This window comes from Vidua macroura, chromosome 4 (genome assembly GCF_024509145.1).
Source record: "Vidua macroura isolate BioBank_ID:100142 chromosome 4, ASM2450914v1, whole genome shotgun sequence".
In the NCBI taxonomy this organism is placed as follows: domain Eukaryota; kingdom Metazoa; phylum Chordata; class Aves; order Passeriformes; family Viduidae; genus Vidua; species Vidua macroura.
In genome coordinates this window covers 15,959,006-15,977,347 of record NC_071574.1, presented here as the reverse complement: position 1 = coordinate 15,977,347, position 18,342 = coordinate 15,959,006, and the positions used below count along the sequence as shown (strand labels likewise).

The 18,342-nt window shown below is 43.4% G+C and overlaps 3 long non-coding RNA genes across 3 annotated transcripts; 2 read left to right on the top strand and 1 right to left on the bottom strand.

Annotated features, from left to right (window-relative positions):
* The first annotated feature begins 589 nt into the window (after positions 1 to 589).
* On the top strand, positions 590 to 4,303 carry LOC128806448 (uncharacterized). The gene is made up of 3 exons (XR_008436823.1): positions 590 to 791; positions 1,385 to 1,442; positions 4,158 to 4,303. It is a non-coding gene; the product is annotated as an uncharacterized LOC128806448 (long non-coding RNA).
* Positions 4,304 to 6,063: 1,760 nt separating this feature from the next.
* Positions 6,064 to 8,543, top strand: LOC128806446 (uncharacterized). Its single transcript, XR_008436821.1, has 3 exons — positions 6,064 to 6,145; positions 6,938 to 7,018; positions 8,324 to 8,543. It is a non-coding gene; the product is annotated as an uncharacterized LOC128806446 (long non-coding RNA).
* A 4,107-nt stretch (positions 8,544 to 12,650) lies between these two features.
* Positions 12,651 to 15,364, bottom strand: LOC128806309 (uncharacterized). The gene is made up of 2 exons (XR_008436775.1): positions 14,034 to 15,364; positions 12,651 to 12,989 (listed from the first exon to the last, which is right to left on the bottom strand). It is a non-coding gene; the product is annotated as an uncharacterized LOC128806309 (long non-coding RNA).
* Between the last annotated feature and the right edge of the window lie 2,978 nt (positions 15,365 to 18,342).

Below are 18,342 nucleotides of genomic sequence, written 5' to 3'. Positions count from 1 at the left end.
CATTTGTGCATCTCTGCTGAAGGACAAAGTACTTGCAGAATTAGATCCTTACTCCTCTTTACTGGGTCACATGTGGATGAGGGTTCTCTTAAGTGCTCCGTTATTGTGGAATATTGTTTAATGACTACACACTGTAAAAGTTCAAGCAATTATATGTAATGCACAATGAACAATATGACTTCCACATGTTCACATGTAATGCTTGTCAGATTTCAGTTGGAAAACAAAACAAGCCCCTCAAGGTTGCAGTCTGCTCTTTAGAAGAGCCACATGTTGTAACCTCAGAACCTCAAAATATCAGCTGTTTTCTGTGCATGATGAGAGCAGTGGAATCTCTGCCATGTTCTGTCCTTTGTTTCCTGGAATCTGGCTGAAGAAATGATCAGATGTGTGCTTCTGCCAAGTGCAGCTGGTGTTTGATACACATTCAGACCAGTGAATTGATCTGTGCTTTTTTTTCCCTCATAGCATATCTCATTATGACATAATTTTTGTACGGGGTGCAACAAAGATAAATATGTAAATAAGGAATGTTATTTTCTAAAATTCATCTGTGGTTGTTGCTCTTTTATTACTTTTAGGCAATGTGAAACTACCTGTAGACACCAAATGAGGTCAAGGACCATTGTACTGTCCATACTAGTATCCTTTCGTGAAGCATTTAAAATCAAAATACTCTGGACACATAAAGGAAGCAGATTTATATCTTCCTAGAAAGAAGAGCAGAAGTGACCAGTCACTGTTGCCAGGATCATTCTGTCTTTTTCAGAAGAACTTCTCAAGGAGCCCAGGTACTCTCATTTGGGTCCTTCAGCACAGATTCCATATCCCACACAAATTTCCTATCCTATTTTATGTGTGTCTGTTTCTGCCATTCTTATCCACTGCTGGTTGCCTTCTTTATTATACAGTGTGCTATTTTTTTTTTTTTTTAATAATCAGACTGTGGGTGTAAGTTACCATAGTAAACTGAGCCTGAGCCATTCAGGAAGTGCTTCCCTGTCTCTTCTGGCTCATCTTTTCCTTCCATCCAGGCAATAGGACACAGGAAGCAGGTAGGGCTAAGGCAAGGATAGCAGCTGCCTCAACTGTCAAGCACTGGTCTGTTTGTATTCATGCGTTATACACCAGTTCAGTAAAGGAAAAGTTCCAAGTATCATTAAATATTAAAAGGGCAATGGGAAAGCCTGGTTGAACCACTCAGATGTCTCCAGCTGTATGTCTCAGAATTACTCCTTTGCAGGTGAACCTGTTAGTATGAGAAATATATCCTCAGGCCCTCCAGTTTTGAATTTTCTCAAAATGTGTTAACTGTTGAGGATTGCATTATTTCTTGAAAAGCTTATATGAAAGATCTGGATTTGGATTTTTTCTGCACCTACAGAAATGTCATCATCTGTTCTGAAGCAAATCAGCTTCCTGGGAGCTTTACAACTATTCAGGTTAGTTTTATGTAAGTTCTGTGGAATATTGCCATCAGATAAATAGACCAACAATACTGAAACAAGGCATTTGAATATTTCACTTGAAAACATTTCATATATTGAAATAAAATTGCATGCATGTAATTTTATTTAATAGAACATTATTGTGATTATAGGTAAAGGTTTCCAATAGTGTAAAGCAAAGTCTTGAAAGTGTTTTTATTTAACGGTCATCAAATAAAAAAAACAAACAAAACAAAACAAAAAAAACCCCAAACAACAACAACAAAACCAAAACACAAAAAAAACCCCACCATTGTTTGTTTGTTTAGTTATTTTATTTATTTATAAATAGAATGGTTGTTTATTTATGTGTGGTTGGTATAAATTGCTTTTGTTATTTTATTAACAGGGGTGGGAAGAGGCAAAGTACTGGGAGATTAATTTAAATCCAGCTCAGGAGAATTAGACACAGGAGAGCAACTTCAAGGTGTCTGGCACATATTAGCATTTTATTTGATTTTAACAAAAATTTTGCACATGTATTCATAAAACACATTTGTTAGGTTTCCTTTTAAGTTTCAAGGTTTGTTCTTTTTATTAAAACCTTTGATAAGTCAAAATTAGTGCTGTCAGTTTCCTTTGCTAAGGACCTCTTATAAATATTCTCTTTTTAAACCCAAGTAGAGGCCGGTTTAAAAAGGGGCTTGAGGCTCTTCTAAGCAGCATTAAGATGACACACAGATGACCCAAGAAGTGACACTTCAAATTCTGTATCCACATTTGTAGAACAGCAATAAGCCTCAAAAGAATTATTTTTAAAGTACTGCAAAATTTCTTTATAGAATTTCTTTATTCATAGCCAAAACATGACATATTTATATGGAGGTAGTCCTTGTACATCCATCTCAGTGTTATATGTGAGATTAAAAAAAAAAAAAAAGCAGTGATTACAGGAATGTAACCTAAAGTGATATTTAGTATCACTCAGCGTTTTCTGGTCAATCTTCCTCCATTTGGACAGAGAGGATGGACAATCCCTTCTTTTAAGTAGGATTTTGGAGTTTATAAGCTGGTTGCGTGCTTTCTGTATTTAATGGTGGCCAACAGGTTGGTAGAAGGATTTGTCAGTGATCTTGGCATGAACCTCAGGGATCTGTGCATCAGGGACATCTCTGTGTAAAGCATTTGTGTTCTCAGACAGCTTGAAGGCTTTTTCATGCTAGAGTTATGTTACTGGAGATCTTCTAGCCACTTATGTCAGTTCATCATAATCTGTAGAGAAGTCTTAAGCTTTTATTTCTGAATTATTTTCCTTAATAAGAAAAAATCTTGGGTGGTAGCAGCATAGGAACAAGCTCTGAGGTTTTCTCCCTGGTGATGGACACAGGGCTGTATTTTTCATCCCATGCTCCTGAGCCCCAGTGAATGTTCATTCGTGTCCCACAAAGGCCCCCAGACTCAGAGCAAAGCAGGGACTAAAGGCATCAAAGGCCTTTTTGTCAGAATAAGGACAATGCTATAAACTAACCTTGTGTTAACCTACCAAAGAACAGAGGACAAGAATCCTGAATGCCAAAATAGAGAGAGATGTGTGAAAGGGAAATCTTTTACAAAAGTAGGCAGGCTGAATAAAATTATTTATCTTTAAGCCACACACAAGTCATGGTAATTAAATTAGGTCAGGCTGGCTATAAAGCTACAAAAAGCAGGCTGTAACTAATTTAGAAAGAGACAGAGAAGACTTGAAAAGAAAACAGATTGACAGCGTCCTATTATTTTTTATCTAATCAAGACAACAAAATGTAAGAAAGAGAAAAAGAAAAAAAGGAAAATGAAAAGAAATCTCATGTTGATTTATTAAGATTTTCTCTCAAACCATTAGGCTAGGCAAAAGCACGTAGTCGCATCTTTGATATGTGAAGGTTTGCACATTGTTCTTAATGCTAACTGAGGGTTACATGCATATTTTACCCTTGAGAAAAACAAAATAATTGAAGACCTTAAAGTTCAGAAAGTGATGGAAACCCCAACAAAGAATAACATAATCAGATCTTTATCAGTACAGTATCATTGCACTAATTCTTTCTGGGCATCCATATTATCTGCTGCTATGTGAAGAGAAATCCTAAATATCTGTGAAGAGAGACAAATAGACTTCTATTTAAAACCTTTTCTACATAAATCCCTCCTGCCAGTTTGTATAAACATCCTTTTTTGAAAATGGTTACAAGTATTTGCTTTGAATTTGAAAGTGACAAGTTGTATAGGGTGTGGGAAATAACATTTTTGAACGTTAAGAAGGGAAGGATCAGGACTTTATTTGTAGTGTAGATCCAGTCTCATTAAACGAGGTTTAAAATAATATTTTGGTTGGTTTCTAAAATGGTTTTCATTCTCCAAGTGATTAGAAAAATTAGCATTCTAAGGCTGTCTGGAGGGTGAAGGGGAGTGTGTGAACAAAAAGCGGGAAGGGCACAGACAAAGACCCCAGCTTGGTTTGTGTTGGTGTTTAATAGCAAACAACCCTTTCCCACCCTGCTTCTCTTTTATGCCTGTTTTAGTTCTAAGTCACTTCCAAAGAATTTCCAGCAGCAGATGATGCTCAGCCACTACGTTCATCTGAAATAAGAGACGAACTTTGCCCCATGAAGAAAATGTTTGAGGTTTCCACACAATTAAGGGTTGCAAATTCTCTGTGAAAATAGAAATTCCTTCCCATTTCTCCAATAGGTCCCCAAGGGTGAAGTTTTGACCCTGGTGAAGTCAAGAGGACCTTCACTCTCTCTCATTAAGACAAGAGCCATCTCTCATCACATCTTGCACTTGCAACAGTGAAATGTGGAAAGGAAAGGAGAAACTGTTTCCTTGGTTATTGCTGTGAGGTAACACCTTGTCCTGACCATGAGAGAGTCTTTGAGAGACAATCAGAAAAGATACACAAAAATGCAGGAAGTCAGAAACAGGGAGCAGGCAGGCAAACAGCAACACTGAGAATTTCTCCTCTGCTGCAGGAAAATGTAGTAGACAGATCATAAGTAGAGTGGGGTTGTCATTTTCAGAGCTGAACTGGCACCACTCAGCAGGTTTGTTTTTGTTTGAGAGAAGATGGAACTCTTCTCTTTGACTTGAAGAACACTCAAAGCTCCTCATCAATTGAAAGTCAGAATTGAACAAAAAGTTACACAACTAATTAATAGAACTTGAGAGCATTGGCCCAGAATTTGGCCCAAACACAAGCTCCCTTACTTGAGATCTTACTTAAATAACCTTTTTGTGTGCTTAATGTTCAAGGGAACATGGTCCAGCTTGGAATATATCTGAGAAGGGCTGAAGAACAGGTGCCAGGTACACTGCTAAAAATCAATAGCCATAGCATAATATTGAATCAGACTTTGAAAGATAAACCACACAACCAGGTCTGAACTCCCAAGATTTCAGCATAGCAATTTATTGCTCTGTGCATGGTTAGATGCAGCCAGTATGAACCAAGGGACTGCATTAAACCTGCTGAGTTTTGACAGATTTGCTTTTACTTAATTTTTATTGTATATAGGTAAAAGGAGAGGTGCCAGCCTATTATAGATACAGGATCTATGGGATTTGGACTATAGTATCTTATGTTCTACTGTGTTTCTTTAAAAACATCACTCCTATTTAACAAGAAGCTTTTGTTTCAAAATTTTTTTTTCTAGTTGAGATTAAAGAAAAATTGAAGGTGGCACAGAGCAGTGGAAAAGCAACAGTCTTTAGAAGCCCTCTTCAAAAGCAGAGTTTGTGAAATAGTTTCCAAACATCTGCAGGAACAGTGCTACATCAACCTTCCAGCGGACTGGAAGAAAAGACTGTCCTTTAATTTAAACCATACCCTCTGGGATTTCTTAATGCAGTTAATTCTTCTTCTTTTTTTTTTTTTTTTTTTTAATATTTTGCCAGTGAGAAACTGCCTAGTGGTCTTCACCTCTGAGTCCTTTCCACTAACTCTTAGTCCTGGCACGTTGCTGTACATTTTCATTGCACGTGGATCTCCTCAAACAAAGGAAAATTATTAGACTGTCAGATCAGATTTCATATATTTCTCTTGGCATTGCACTTACTAGACCTGGTACACAGTGAGTTTTGAAAGCCTCTGATCTTTTATAACCATTTCCACTCTTAAACATACATTTAAAAGTTCCTCATCTGCAGTTGCTGGGAATATGACTATGAAAGCTGAGGTAATTTGGATATTTCCTTTCTGTAAAGACATAGAGAGTGATCCATTGCAACCATAAATAATTTCCAATGTTTCATTATTCTTTCTACTTCTGATTGTTTTATTAAGACTCTGAATTTATTTCTTTCACTTTTGGGGTTTTTTTTTCCCCCTCTTTCCTGGTAGGGATATATGTTGCTTTAGAATTTAAAATCAAGGTGCTTAGATGTGCCTGTGGGAATGAACACTGACAGCACGTTCAGAGTGGTGAGCTCTGCTGGGTCTGATGGTACCATAAAACAGACACATCAAGGACACAAAGTCCTTTCTCTCCTGCCAAGCTGCTGTGTCAGTCTGGAAGCCTAATGAGGTGCATTAGCACCTCAGATATTAGCCAGCCTGTGGGCTGGGAGAAGTAGGATTTTTCTTCACTCTTGTGTTCTTTCTCAGTTCAGAGAAATCAACCAAACTGAAGATGTGCTGACCTTTTGAGACTGAACTAGAAGATCCCTTGACAGAAAATCCTGTAAGTGTATTTATACAGGGAGTCCCTTGGCCAATTCAAAGGGCCAGACTGAGGATTACTAGACCTGAAAGCATGAGCCATGTCAACTACAATCTAAATTAAGTGAAAATGCTGACTGTGCCAGAGAACAAGAACAGACAGCAATTCCATGTTACTTGTGGCATTGTAATTCAGCAGTTGCTTCAGAGACCAATCACACACAGCTTCCTTGGGAAAGAGGAATAAGTTTGCTGGAACAACTGGTGGAGATGACAGGTTATTCAGATATTTCTTCTGAATGCCAACAAAACAAAAGCATACTATCTTTAATGCTTGAATTATAAACGACTTGCATCCACTTCCAAATACCCTCCACCTTTCCTTCACCATATGAACACTTTAAACGGAGAGCTACTTTGTAAATCTTTCAAAAACTTGATTGCACTTTTCTTATCTGTTCAATTCACAGCCAAGTCACAGTAGAATATCTGTGTACCTTTTTAACAATTACACCAGACTGTTTGATTTCTGCTGCCACTGTTTCCAAACCCATTCCTTAGTAGCCTTTCCATCCTGACTAGGAGATGAGTAACTTTCTTAGAAGGATTATTTTTATTCTTTCTGTTTTTCAGTTCCTTTCCATTTTTCTTGGCTATCTACTTGACTGCACAGCCTACTGCTCTGTTCCCTCTGCTTTCCAGAGCTCAGATGCAAGTCCTTCCTTGTCTGCATAACAAGAGCTGGTTTCCTACCCCAGTGTTTCTTTCAACTGATCCTGTTATCAGCTCATAGCTTCATATTTTTCAATTTCAGGTAGAATATTCAGGTGACATACTGTATTTCAGTGCAGCTACTTTCATTAGTGTTTAGAACTTTGTACACAATCCTGAAATGGTGAGTAGCGTTTCATTCATTTATTGTCTTCGTCATGATGAGCTTTCCTACCTCTGTTCACTGTTTGGTTTATTTTAAATCGGATGGCTGTTTCTTCTCTCCACACTGAAGTACCACTGGTGTATTGATGTTAAGTCTTGTAAGTTCAAGATCTTCTCCAGCCCAATGGTATACCAAAAGTATGGCTGCATTCAGTTGGGACATTATATATTGGGAATAAATCAGGGAATAAATCCTCATGGGTTCTCTTGGGAAGAGACTCTGATAGTCTCTTTCTTATTTTAGAAAAATTCTAAATTTAGCTCAGTTGTTTTTCCTCCTACACTGGAAAGTTATGTGTAATGTCTCTGAGAAAAGGACATTAAAACATTTTTCCTTAATAAGGTTTGTGGATAATACTGCATATGCTGGTTTAAACAACAAGCATAAAGAGGCCATTGCCTAGAGAAACTCTGCAACTCATTAGCTAGTTTTATCTTTCCTTCAAAGAAGGAAAAGCAGAAGTCTTACTGATATACCCATCCAATGCTCTCTGAAAAAAAACCAGCTCTGCAGCCAGACCATTCCTTCCCTCACAACAAAGCCAAACAAAGAGAAGTCATGCATTAAATTTTTTCAAACAAGAAAGCCTGTCATTTAAGTAAGAAATTATTTAGATCTGGAAAATTGAATACTTTTTGCTTTTGGAAGCAACAAATCAGAGCACCAAAGAAAGGACAGTGCACAGAAATATGGCAAGTTTATCAGTGAGTGTAGTGTGGATGAAAGTAGTCATTAATTAATGAAAAGCAAGGGTTTCAGGGGAGGATTCAGGTGTTTAACAGAACCCCAAGCTTTGATTGAAGTGGTGTAGGCAAAAAAATCTGTGGGGTTTGCTCAGAGTGGTTCACCTGGTGATGAAGCACATCAGGGAAGCTGCTGCACAGCACCAAGGTCAGGATGGAGATTATTGTACCCTTTCACCTTATCCCCAGGTCAGCCCCTCCTTGATCCATTAGCTGTCATTTGGTTTCCTCGCACTCTCAGAAGCCCTTGAGATTATCTGAAAAGGGCCTGTTGTGCTTCAAATCCATCAGCATGGCTGGAGCTTTGATCTCCTGACATTGAGCAAAGCAGGGCAGCCCAAAAGCAGAGACATTGCTGTGGGATGGCATGGGCAGCCCTGGGATCTGAGACTCCACCTCTTACTGTCAGGACTTCTGTCATGGTATTGGCTGGTAAAGGCAGAACATAACCCCCAGAGAAATAAGATTCTCACCAAATAATCAATGAGCTGAATTCTATTTCCTTTTTTAACATCTTTAGGAAGTGCTCCACCACAGTTTAGGAAAAGGAGAAGGGAAAGAGTTACCTGGAAGAAAAGCTGAAAACAAGGCACAAGGGGACAAGTGGCCAACACACGTTGCACTTGAGCTTTTTTCAGCTGGAGCACGGGCCTCAGGAGTTTGGCATAGATTCCAGCGTGCTGGCAGTGTCTTGCTTGACTTTGGGATGCTCATATAGAATTCTCTTAAGTGGACAATGAAAGGAAAAAAAGCTTCTGTTTAAGTAAAATACTGCTTTGCCTTGCTTTCATGTTTTAAGACATTTTATCACTAGAGGTGGTCTTTAATATGGTCCTTAAGCCATAACTCTTGGGATCACCTCATTCCTTATACCTCTTCCACTGAGCAGGAATGTTGGAGCAGAGCACAGCTCAGCACTACATGCTCCATTAAAGGAACTTATATAGCATCCTATCAGCCTAGAGGTCCAGCAGGAACCTTTGGCAGACACAAAAATACTTTAGAAAACTGGGAATGCTGATGACCTGACAGTGATTTATATTATTGCATTAGAAAAATAAATAGTATGGCAGGACCTGTCAGGATGGATAAAGCAAGGATTTGCCAGTAACTGTGCTGTGCAGCTTTCCAAACCACTAACCTGCTGGTTAGCTCAGGCCTCTGTTTCATCCAAACCCTCATAAAAATTTATTGCAGATGGGTACTAAGAACCTTCAGGAAAATCCTTTGCTGTTTCAACAGCATCTCTGCTTTATGATGTTCTTGCAGTAACTTCTTCCCCCCCTCCCCCAGCAGAAGAGGTTTTCTCCTGTCCAACATGGTTCAATCCTCTCTTACAAATGGCAAAGAAAAGAATTTATCAGTCTATCTGGAGTAGCCAAGGAATGAAGTACCAGAAGGCTGTGCATGAACAACAGAGACTTAAATCACACTTGGAATTGCAGGCACTGCTTCAGGTGCTGTGTGAAGAACCCTGTTCCCAGCCCAGGTATTATTTTGCTCTGAGGGCTGATGGTAGCTAACTGCCCCATAGATCAGAACAAGACAGTTTTGTGTGATATGGCTTCTTCTCTGCTGTGTATTCATCAATAGATCAGAAAGCACACCTGGGCAGCAGCGTGATTCAGAGCTGAAGGCTGGAGCAGTGGGGCAGTGCAGTGGCACACTGGGGACCAGGACTGGTCACATGCCACATCCTTTTGTACCCCTCACAGAGCAGAAAGGCTCAGCTCCCAGCTCCAGCTGGACTTGCCATGCCAATAAATCTCTTGCAGAGACAAGCCCAGCATAGGTCTGGCACTGGGAGCCGTGCTCTTGTTCCCCATTAATGTGTTCACAGGCAGCCAGGGAGCTGCGGTCACCACCATCCAGGGGCAGCCTGCCCGCCCCACTCCTGAGCAGGAGCTGAGCAGAGGGAGCGGTGCCAGTCCCCCGAGAGCTGCAGGGAAGGAACAGAGAGAGCTGGTGAGTGCCTGCGCTGGGCTGCGCCCGGTGCCATGGCCTGGCTTGACACGAAGGCAGCCCCGGCTGGGAACAAACGCCAGCCCGGGCTCCGAGGGAAATCAGCCGTGCCCTACGCCCAGGTGATAGCTTAGAGACACGTGGTCCCAAAACCCCGTATCCCTTTGAGCCTGACACAGGTACCTGCCTATGTTAACACTTAAAGATGACCAGTCAAATCTCACTGACCTTAAAAGGCCTGCACAGACTCAGGGTGTGCACCTGAGCAGTTCATGTGCAGAACCATGCTCGTGCCTAGCCAGATATTTATCATCATCTGTCATCACAGAGCTAGGAGGTAGAGGTTGACAGGGTAATTTAGTCTGGGATAACATGGAAAATAAACATGGAAAAAATATGACAAGCATGCACAAGTGTTTCGAAAACTGATTGGCATCCCATAATGAATAGCATGAGAATATTTTTTTTTTTTACTAAAAAATATTGAAAAGTATAAAATCTCCTTGTTTAAAACCAAACTATAAGACAAGGGCAAGAGTTAACCAAGTATCTTACTCAGTTATATGTGTCCTGAATCAAGATTCAATATATAGAGACATATTAGTATGACTTTAATATTATAACAGTTTTAATTCATTAAGAGATTACAGACACAAGGAGATAATCTCTTATAAGAGAATGCTTTTTGCTGTGTTACTAAGGTACAAATGAAGTAAGTTTTATGTGGCCTGTGAAGCGTGTTTTGTGCCTTGCTGGTGACAGTAGGTTAAAGCCTAAGATAACCACTTCAGACTGGCTGCATACTTCAGTATTTTCCCCCTTCACAGTTGTTAAAACTTTACAGTGCCTCAAAACATATCCAGATGGACAGAAACTGTGACTGCCACTTATGAAACCAGTATAATCTAGCACAATACACAAAGTAGGGTAAGTGGGAAGGAAAACAAGTTCTGTATAGAGGACCTCCTTGGAACACTGTATCAGCCATCAGACACACCAATTCTGTTTAGACAGGCCTGTTATACACACCCAAATGTTCTGCAAAACAAAGCCCCCCCATCCTTGCACCACTGCAGCTCCAAAACACTTCTGCCCAAGGGTGGTCTTCACCCTGCTTGAGCAGTGTTTGTGCCTACATCTTTATTCACAGACTGAAGCACTGGTTTCCAGAGTTTTTTGGCAAAGCTGAGACACATAAACCATGTTCTTCTTCTCAAGGAATATCATACCTTGACAGTTTTGTTTGGGTTTCACTTTTTCAAATATGCAATAGAAAAATATGAACAAATGGCACGCACTGGTGACACACACTTATCACTGTGCTACCACCAGTAGATTGCCCTGCATAATGCTGCTTGTGTGACACCAGGATAGATAACATCACTGTAGCAGAGAACCTGGTCAAGAGAAAACTATTGTTATTAGAAGTTGTTTACTTGTGGGATAATGTCTGCTAAACACAATGTAAAGCAATATATAGTGACTTTCTGGATTTTTGTGCTGTACATTTTTTTTTGCATACAGTATGCATGAATCCCAACAGGGTGGTTAGATAATGAAGCCATGATGTAAGAAAAAAACCCCAAATCCTGACAGATTTATATCAACTAAATCTCTGTCTTTGTTCCTCACTCCCACTGGCATGTTACCTAATTTAACTGAAGTTAATTACAGTGCTGATTCACATACACTTATGCACGTGTTGGCAGAGACAGATCTCAGTGCAGCGGGCATTCTCAATCACTTCTTTATTTTACACATTTCACAAATTTCCAAACAATAAGAAAAAATGCTTGGGAAATTTGAATTTGTGATATTTCATCCCCTCTCCTGCCTTCGTCCCTTTTGTTTCAGTTCATGGTAGTCAAATTCCCTGTTTGACTGGTGCAGCTGCTCAGTTACACGTCTGCTGCTCATGGTGAGAGTGTGCTTTGAAAATGCATCGTGCTTCCTACCACGTGGGAGTAGTGATGTGTTTTAGTTTGCTGTTTTGCAGAAAACATTGTTTGCCATATGTCTCAACAGAGCCTGCTCTTTTTTTTTTCTTTTTCCCCAGGAAATTGCCCAAGGGAGCTATGATTATTTAATTTCTCTTTTGGTCTTTTTGCATCACGACTAGAGATTGGCATGTGAATTATTTAATTAAGCTGTGAATTTTGCTGGATATTGCTAAGTTACACAAATACTGTGTCATTTAGCTATTTATGACTAAAAAAGTCAAATACAAAAAAGTACAAAAAAGCTAATTAAAAGCTAAATAATCTTGGAGTCTTTTGACCAGCTGTAATATATCCATACAACACCATTCTATTGAAGAAGGAAGCTATTGTTAAGGCTTTTGTCACAGAAAAAAAAGAAAAAAATGTTGTGATATTTTTCTTTGGTTTTCTTCATGTCACAAAGAAAGCTGCAGCCTCTGGCATTTCAGCTGGGCTCCATTCTGTGCCTGGGGTGATGGAGCCATTCGCAGTTGCTCACATGGAAATGTGCTGAACAAGAACCACACTATTAACAAAAGCATGCCAGGGCTTCAGTGGGCAAAGCACAAGAGCAGAATATTAACCACAGATCCAGCCTAGGTAGAAATTCCTTTTGCTTGGTCATGGCACATAACAAGGTTTCATGCCTCTCTTTTTGGCATGTGTGGTGCCACAGACTCCCCAGGAACCCTATTTCATTCAGATGTCTGCTTCTTAATGAGCTGATCTTCAGAGGAGCAGCTATTTACTGATTCATTGCTGGCTTACACCTTCAGCACGTGATTTTCTCTCACCACAGTCCAGGAAACTCACTCCACCTCAAACCACAAGCAATGGCCAGAATGCTCATGTAGCCATTGTGGGATTTTGATGCCGTTGAGCAGGACGGGAACAGAGAACTCTAGATTAGAAGGCAAAGAGAATGAACTCTCCTTTATTTCAAATGTACTCCTCTATATATAGAGAACATTGTGTGGATTAATTTCATTGGTCTTAGAGTAAAAACATCTCACGGCATTGGTCTGCAGTGAATGACAGACACTGGCAGAACATATCTATAAACAATGTGAATAACAGATTAGAGAATTATTTACATTCTTTCCCAACTGCTGGTTAGAAAACCTTTCTCCTTCTCTCTGACTGAGCTGAGAATATCCACAGGATTTTCTCAGTGTGCTGCAGAAATGATGTAAAAATGGAATAATCCCTTCAAATGGCTTCAGCAGTAATGAGGGACTTGGGTACCTGAGAAAAAATACAGTGTCATTAAACAATACTGTTTTAAACATCAGTACATGCAAAAAGTGATAGAAGTGATTTAAATGCCTGTCTCTTTTTTACGCCTTGGACTGTATGTACTTCACACCTCTTCATTTTTCAGGCTTACATCTTTGACTAGGAGGAGACCACCATGTATGGGCTAAATGGTAAAATGCCTTTCTTTCCCCATTCCTTCTGTCCAAACTCTTGGAGTCATAGAAATGTTCAAACACTCCCTAAGTGAATTATGGCTGTATGAGAAAGAGACTTCGTGACTTGGCTCCTCCCTGTAGTTTGTGTCCTAATTTTTCAAGTCTTGATTTAAGTTTGACTGGTTTTTTATCCAGAAATGCCCCATTTAAGGTCAGCTACCTCCTAAATTTACCATGTTGCCAAAATAACCCAAAGATGGCTTTGTTAGATAGACATCAGCAATTAAGTGATCAATTTTAAAATACTTGGTTTTCCTTGTTATTTTTCAGTAAATTTTCTTCTTGAATCAAAAAGTAGTAAGAGATGAAGAACAGTTGGAAGTATTGAGCTAACCAAGCATGCTCAATGAGGAGACCTTACTATTTGTAACACCATTAAAAGGTAACATAAGAAAAGCTTTGCTTGACACAGAATAAAGGCACAGACCAGTGAAAACAACAAATTTGCATATGCAAGTACTGTTCCCTAACAAGATTTTGAATAAGTAAAGGATGAAGCTAAAGTGTCAGTTTTCCGGATGAAGGAGAAGGATTCAGGATTAATGAAAAGATTGGTTAATTTTGTCTTCATCATCAGACGATAAAGATAAAAAATCAGGACAGAGAAGAGAGGTTTTAAGGAACCACAGCTACTCCTGTCCTCTCTCTTTCCCAGCCTTTTCCTTTCAGGCCCATTTGGACAAACATCAGTCAGTCTCCTTTAGTCTATTTTGGTGATGTTCTGTGGGCTTCCAGCTTATTTCTGCATAACCTGAAATGTCTGTATTTGCATCTCTAGCTGCCAAAATTGTCCTGTAATTATATCCCAGGAATTTACCTTTGTTTTTTTTGAGGGGGCAGTACTGCATTGCTACACCAAAGGTCTTGTCAACGTTCCTTACAGATGTCTAATCTCGCAGGATACTGTAACCCATTGGACTTATTGCAGAGAGCTACAATTTGTTACACAAGACTTGAGAACAGATGCCAGTTATTTAAGGTGCTTACGCTGAAATAACTTGATGCTCTTCCTTTTGGTTCTTTTTTTTTTTTTCTTGGTAATGTCTGTCTCTCACTTTTAATCCTCCTGTGACTTTGAGAAAAGTATTTTCATACTTGTGAGGCCTCTAGAAATTTTCAGAGCATTCAGATTATGTTCTGATAAAACTCTGACTTCGTGAGTACATATGTATGCAAAACCTTATTGAGATTTATTATCTCATTTTAAAATTGTCAGTAATATCTTCTGCATTTGTTCAGTCCAAAGGGACTTCAAAAAATCATATCAGAGCAGCTGTGGGTGAGAAACGTTCATTCCTTATCAGTCATCCAAACTTGCCAAGTCAGTTTTATGAAAGCAGTGAAATGAATGCAGAAACGAAACCCAGCTTGATAAGACTAAGCCAAAAGCATAACAGAAAAAAGAGCAGTGTTGCTACTTTAGCTTTCCTCATCTGTAACTGAAATGGAAGGGAATGGGATGGATCGAAGGCATGTCAGCAGGGCAGGCAGACCCACAGCATTGAAAATAGACAAAACTTTCTTCCAAACTGGAATGCCGGGAATTGTCAGCCAGTCCTCATCCATGTAGAATGAGTATAAATGTGATTGTGAGGGGCCCGGTGCTAATCCTGGCACAAACGCTGTTCCCCATCAGCCTGGCATCAGCTCAGAGCCTTCTGGCTGTGCTGGGGCTGCTCTGTGTTGCTGTCCCGTGGAGTTGGAGCAGCTTCAGCCCTGTCAGAGCACACTTATCGTCACGGAGAACATGTGCATCTGGACTTGGGTTCAGGCAGCTCTACAGCTCCTTGCTGGCAGCCTCAGGCATATTTCAGTAGGATCAACTCCTTTACCTACAGGGCCATAAAAAGAGAAGGGTTAACAAGGGGCTGTGAAGTGTCAGGGCAGAGCTGATGAGGTGCCTCTATGGGACCGCTGGAGAGTGCCTGACACCAGAGGTCTTGAGGCACCGTCTGCAGCATGTTCAGCGCTCTGTGCTCAGCCAAGGCTCCCAATCCCCGGCTGGAGGCACGTGGAAATTCACCGCTGCCACACCTGAGACTGTCAAGCATTTTGGCCATTACCCTCAGTCATATTTACCCTATTCATGGTAACTCATACTTAGGAAGGACAAGTTCTGCCACCAGTCTTCCAGTCTGTGCTGTAACAACCCACAGTGCCCAAGAAGTGTCTCACCAGTAGGAGAGCATGGACAAATTCCTCACATCCACCTTTTGTAACAGGTGGATGTACTGGCCTCCCTTCTTGCCAAAGGGTTCTTAGGAACCTGGCTTCCAGAACCCTTGGAATTTGTCTTGCCCAAACCATGCAGCACCAAAATCCTGGGGAGCAGAACCAGTGCCGATTCATGTTTAATCATCACCCCAGCCCCACTCCAGGGTCTGGTCACAGCTCCTGTTTGGCACCTCTTCAGGGAGAAAGATCTGGCAGCACTAGCCACTTGCTCCCCATGAGAAAATGGCAGGAGGAGATGGGCCAACACCATTCTGTGCTTCACTTCTTAGGATTACTCAGAAAATGTTTCTACATTAAAGAGTATTTCAATATTTCTGAAGGTCAAATGGAAAATACCGAGTTTCTTGTGTTCAAATCAGTAATGTGAAAAAATAAATATATTCAGAAGAATTATTAAATACTTCAGAAGTATAGACATATAAGCTGCATTTTCTGTGTAGATTTTTAAGTAAAAAAAAAAATCTGTTAAAGCAAAACCTGCTAGATCGTCCCTCCTGCTTTAGCAGTTAGAGGAATATTTATATAAAAATAATGAATTGCAATTCAGGCACTGGGTTTGAGGGGCTCAGAACACGACTCAGTGCTGGGTTTGGGGCCTCAACTGAGACCTAATCAGGCAGTTTTGGGCTTTCACAGGTCCAAACCACTGCTATGTTTCAGTGGCTCAGAACCAGACTCACTTGATCCATTTTTGGGGTCACAAAGACAGACCAAGGGCTGCATTTAGGGGTCTCAAAATTCAGGTTCAGCACTTAAAATCAGAGACTAAATCCTGCATTTTGGACACTGAAATCAGAGTCATATGGCTGGATTTGGAGCTCAGGAACAGTGACTAAGCCCTGTGCTTTTTCAGGGCTTAAGTCAGAGACCAAATGTCTATTTGAAGGCCTCAAAAACAGAGACAAAGTCCTGTGTTTTGAGACCTTGAAACCACTCAACCTGACTTGAGGATCACTCAGTCTGATTTGGGCTCACACAAGAGAGACCAAGTCCTGCATTTTGGGGGCGTGCCTTGGGCCGAGCTCGCCCGGCCCCGTGGAGAGCTCAGAAGCAGCAACTCGGAGCTGCCTGTGGGGCTCGGCTCGGGATGGTTTCAGGGCTCAGAGCGAGCCCGAACCCCGCGTTTGGGGCCACGGGCAGAGCCCAGCCCCGCACATCGGCTCAGCACGGGACCCCGGGGGCTGCCCCAGCTCCGGCAAAGCCCCGGCTCCTCGCGGCCGGAGCGGGAGCGGCAGCGCCCGGAGCCCCGAGCCGGCCACAGCCAGAGCAGGACACCGGCAGGACCCGGGCACCAATCTCCGGCTCCCGGCCCGGCCCCGCCGAGAGCGCCCCCCTCGGGCCAGATCCCGCACAGCGCAGAGCGAGGGTCCCAGCGGGGAAGGGGCGGGGCAAAGACAGGGCGGGGCCGGCTCAGGTGCGCGGGGCGGGGCCGGGCAGGTGCGCGGGGCACCAGGGCGGCTGCGCGGGGCGGGCCTGAGGCGATTTAAACCCCGGAACTGGCGCCCGGCCCCGTTTGCTCCTTCAGTGCACGGTGGGGCCGGCAGCGGCCGGGCCGGGCTCCCGGCGGGGCCCAGGCGAGGTTTCCCCCTCTTATCCCTCTTTTCTCCCCCTCCTAGCTCTCACGCCGCTCCCTCTCCGCTCCTGAACACCCCATCCGTCCTGTCCTTGCCCCCCTACACTCCCTGACCCCCCACTCTGCCCCTTTTTCCTCCCCCTCCTACGCCTTACCCGGCTCCCCTCCCCTCCCTTCAACTGCTCCCTTCCGTCCTCCCTGCACACCCGACCCTCCTCCACTCTATTCCTCCTTCTTCCTCCTCCTCACCCCGCTCGCTACCCCCCCTTCCATCCTCTCCCTGCCCCAACCTACGCACCCCTCCCAGACCCCCCCCCCCCCAATTCCCCCTCTGCCTTTCCTACCTGCATCTCCCCCCCCCGCTTCCCTACCAACACCGACCCCGCTTCTGTTCCTCTTTCTCATTCTCCTTCTACCTTCTCTGCCCCTCCTGACCCGGCTTCCTGACCTCTCCTCTCTCTGCCCTCTGCCTCCCTGTACTCTCTGTGTCCCTCTGTCCTCTGTTCCCCTCCCTGTTTTCCCGCAGCCGCGGGGGTCGGGGTGCCGCATAATAAAGCCCCGAGGGCCGGAGCCGGCGGCCCTGGCCTGGTTCCAAAGGGTCGGGATCCGCTCTGCGGTCCCCCCTTGCAGATGCCAACACTGCCCTACACTGTCGGGCTTCCGGCTGTCCCTTCATCACATTGGGATCAAGGCGGGCCACTCCTCAGGAGGAGTCCTGGGCTGGGGTGGGTTAGCGAGGGGTGGGGGAGTGGGGGGTTTAGGATGGGCCCCCTCATTAGGAGAGCGTCCGGGGGGGTTGGGGGTTGGGAGGGAGGGAGCTCTCCGGAGGAGGGGGTCCTGGGGAGGGGAGGGTTGGGGCGGGCCCCATCCGGAGGAGGGGCTGGGGAGGCCCGCACCCCTTAGCCCCTCCCTCCCCGGACCCTCCCCTCCGGATGGGGTCTGCTCCGGCCCCCTCCTCGGGACCCCTCCCCCGGACAGGGCGGCCCCGGGGGAGGGGTAACAGAAGGGGTCACGTCACACTGAACCGTAATTACACATCTGTGTCGAACAACAGCAGTCTCCCTCCTTCCTTACACCCCCCGCCCCCCCCCCGGGGCGCCCCTGTCGGGGCCGGGGAGACCCCGTCCGGAGAGGAGGGTCCGGGGAGGGAGGGGCTAAGGGAGGCGGACCCCCAGCCCCTCCCACCCTGGACCCCCTCCTCCGGAGGGGGCCTTCCCTCCCACCCCGCCCTCCCACCTCCCGAACCCCTCCGGACGCCTTCCTAATGAGGGGGCCCATCCTAAACCCCCCACTCCCCCACCCCTCGCTAACCCACCCC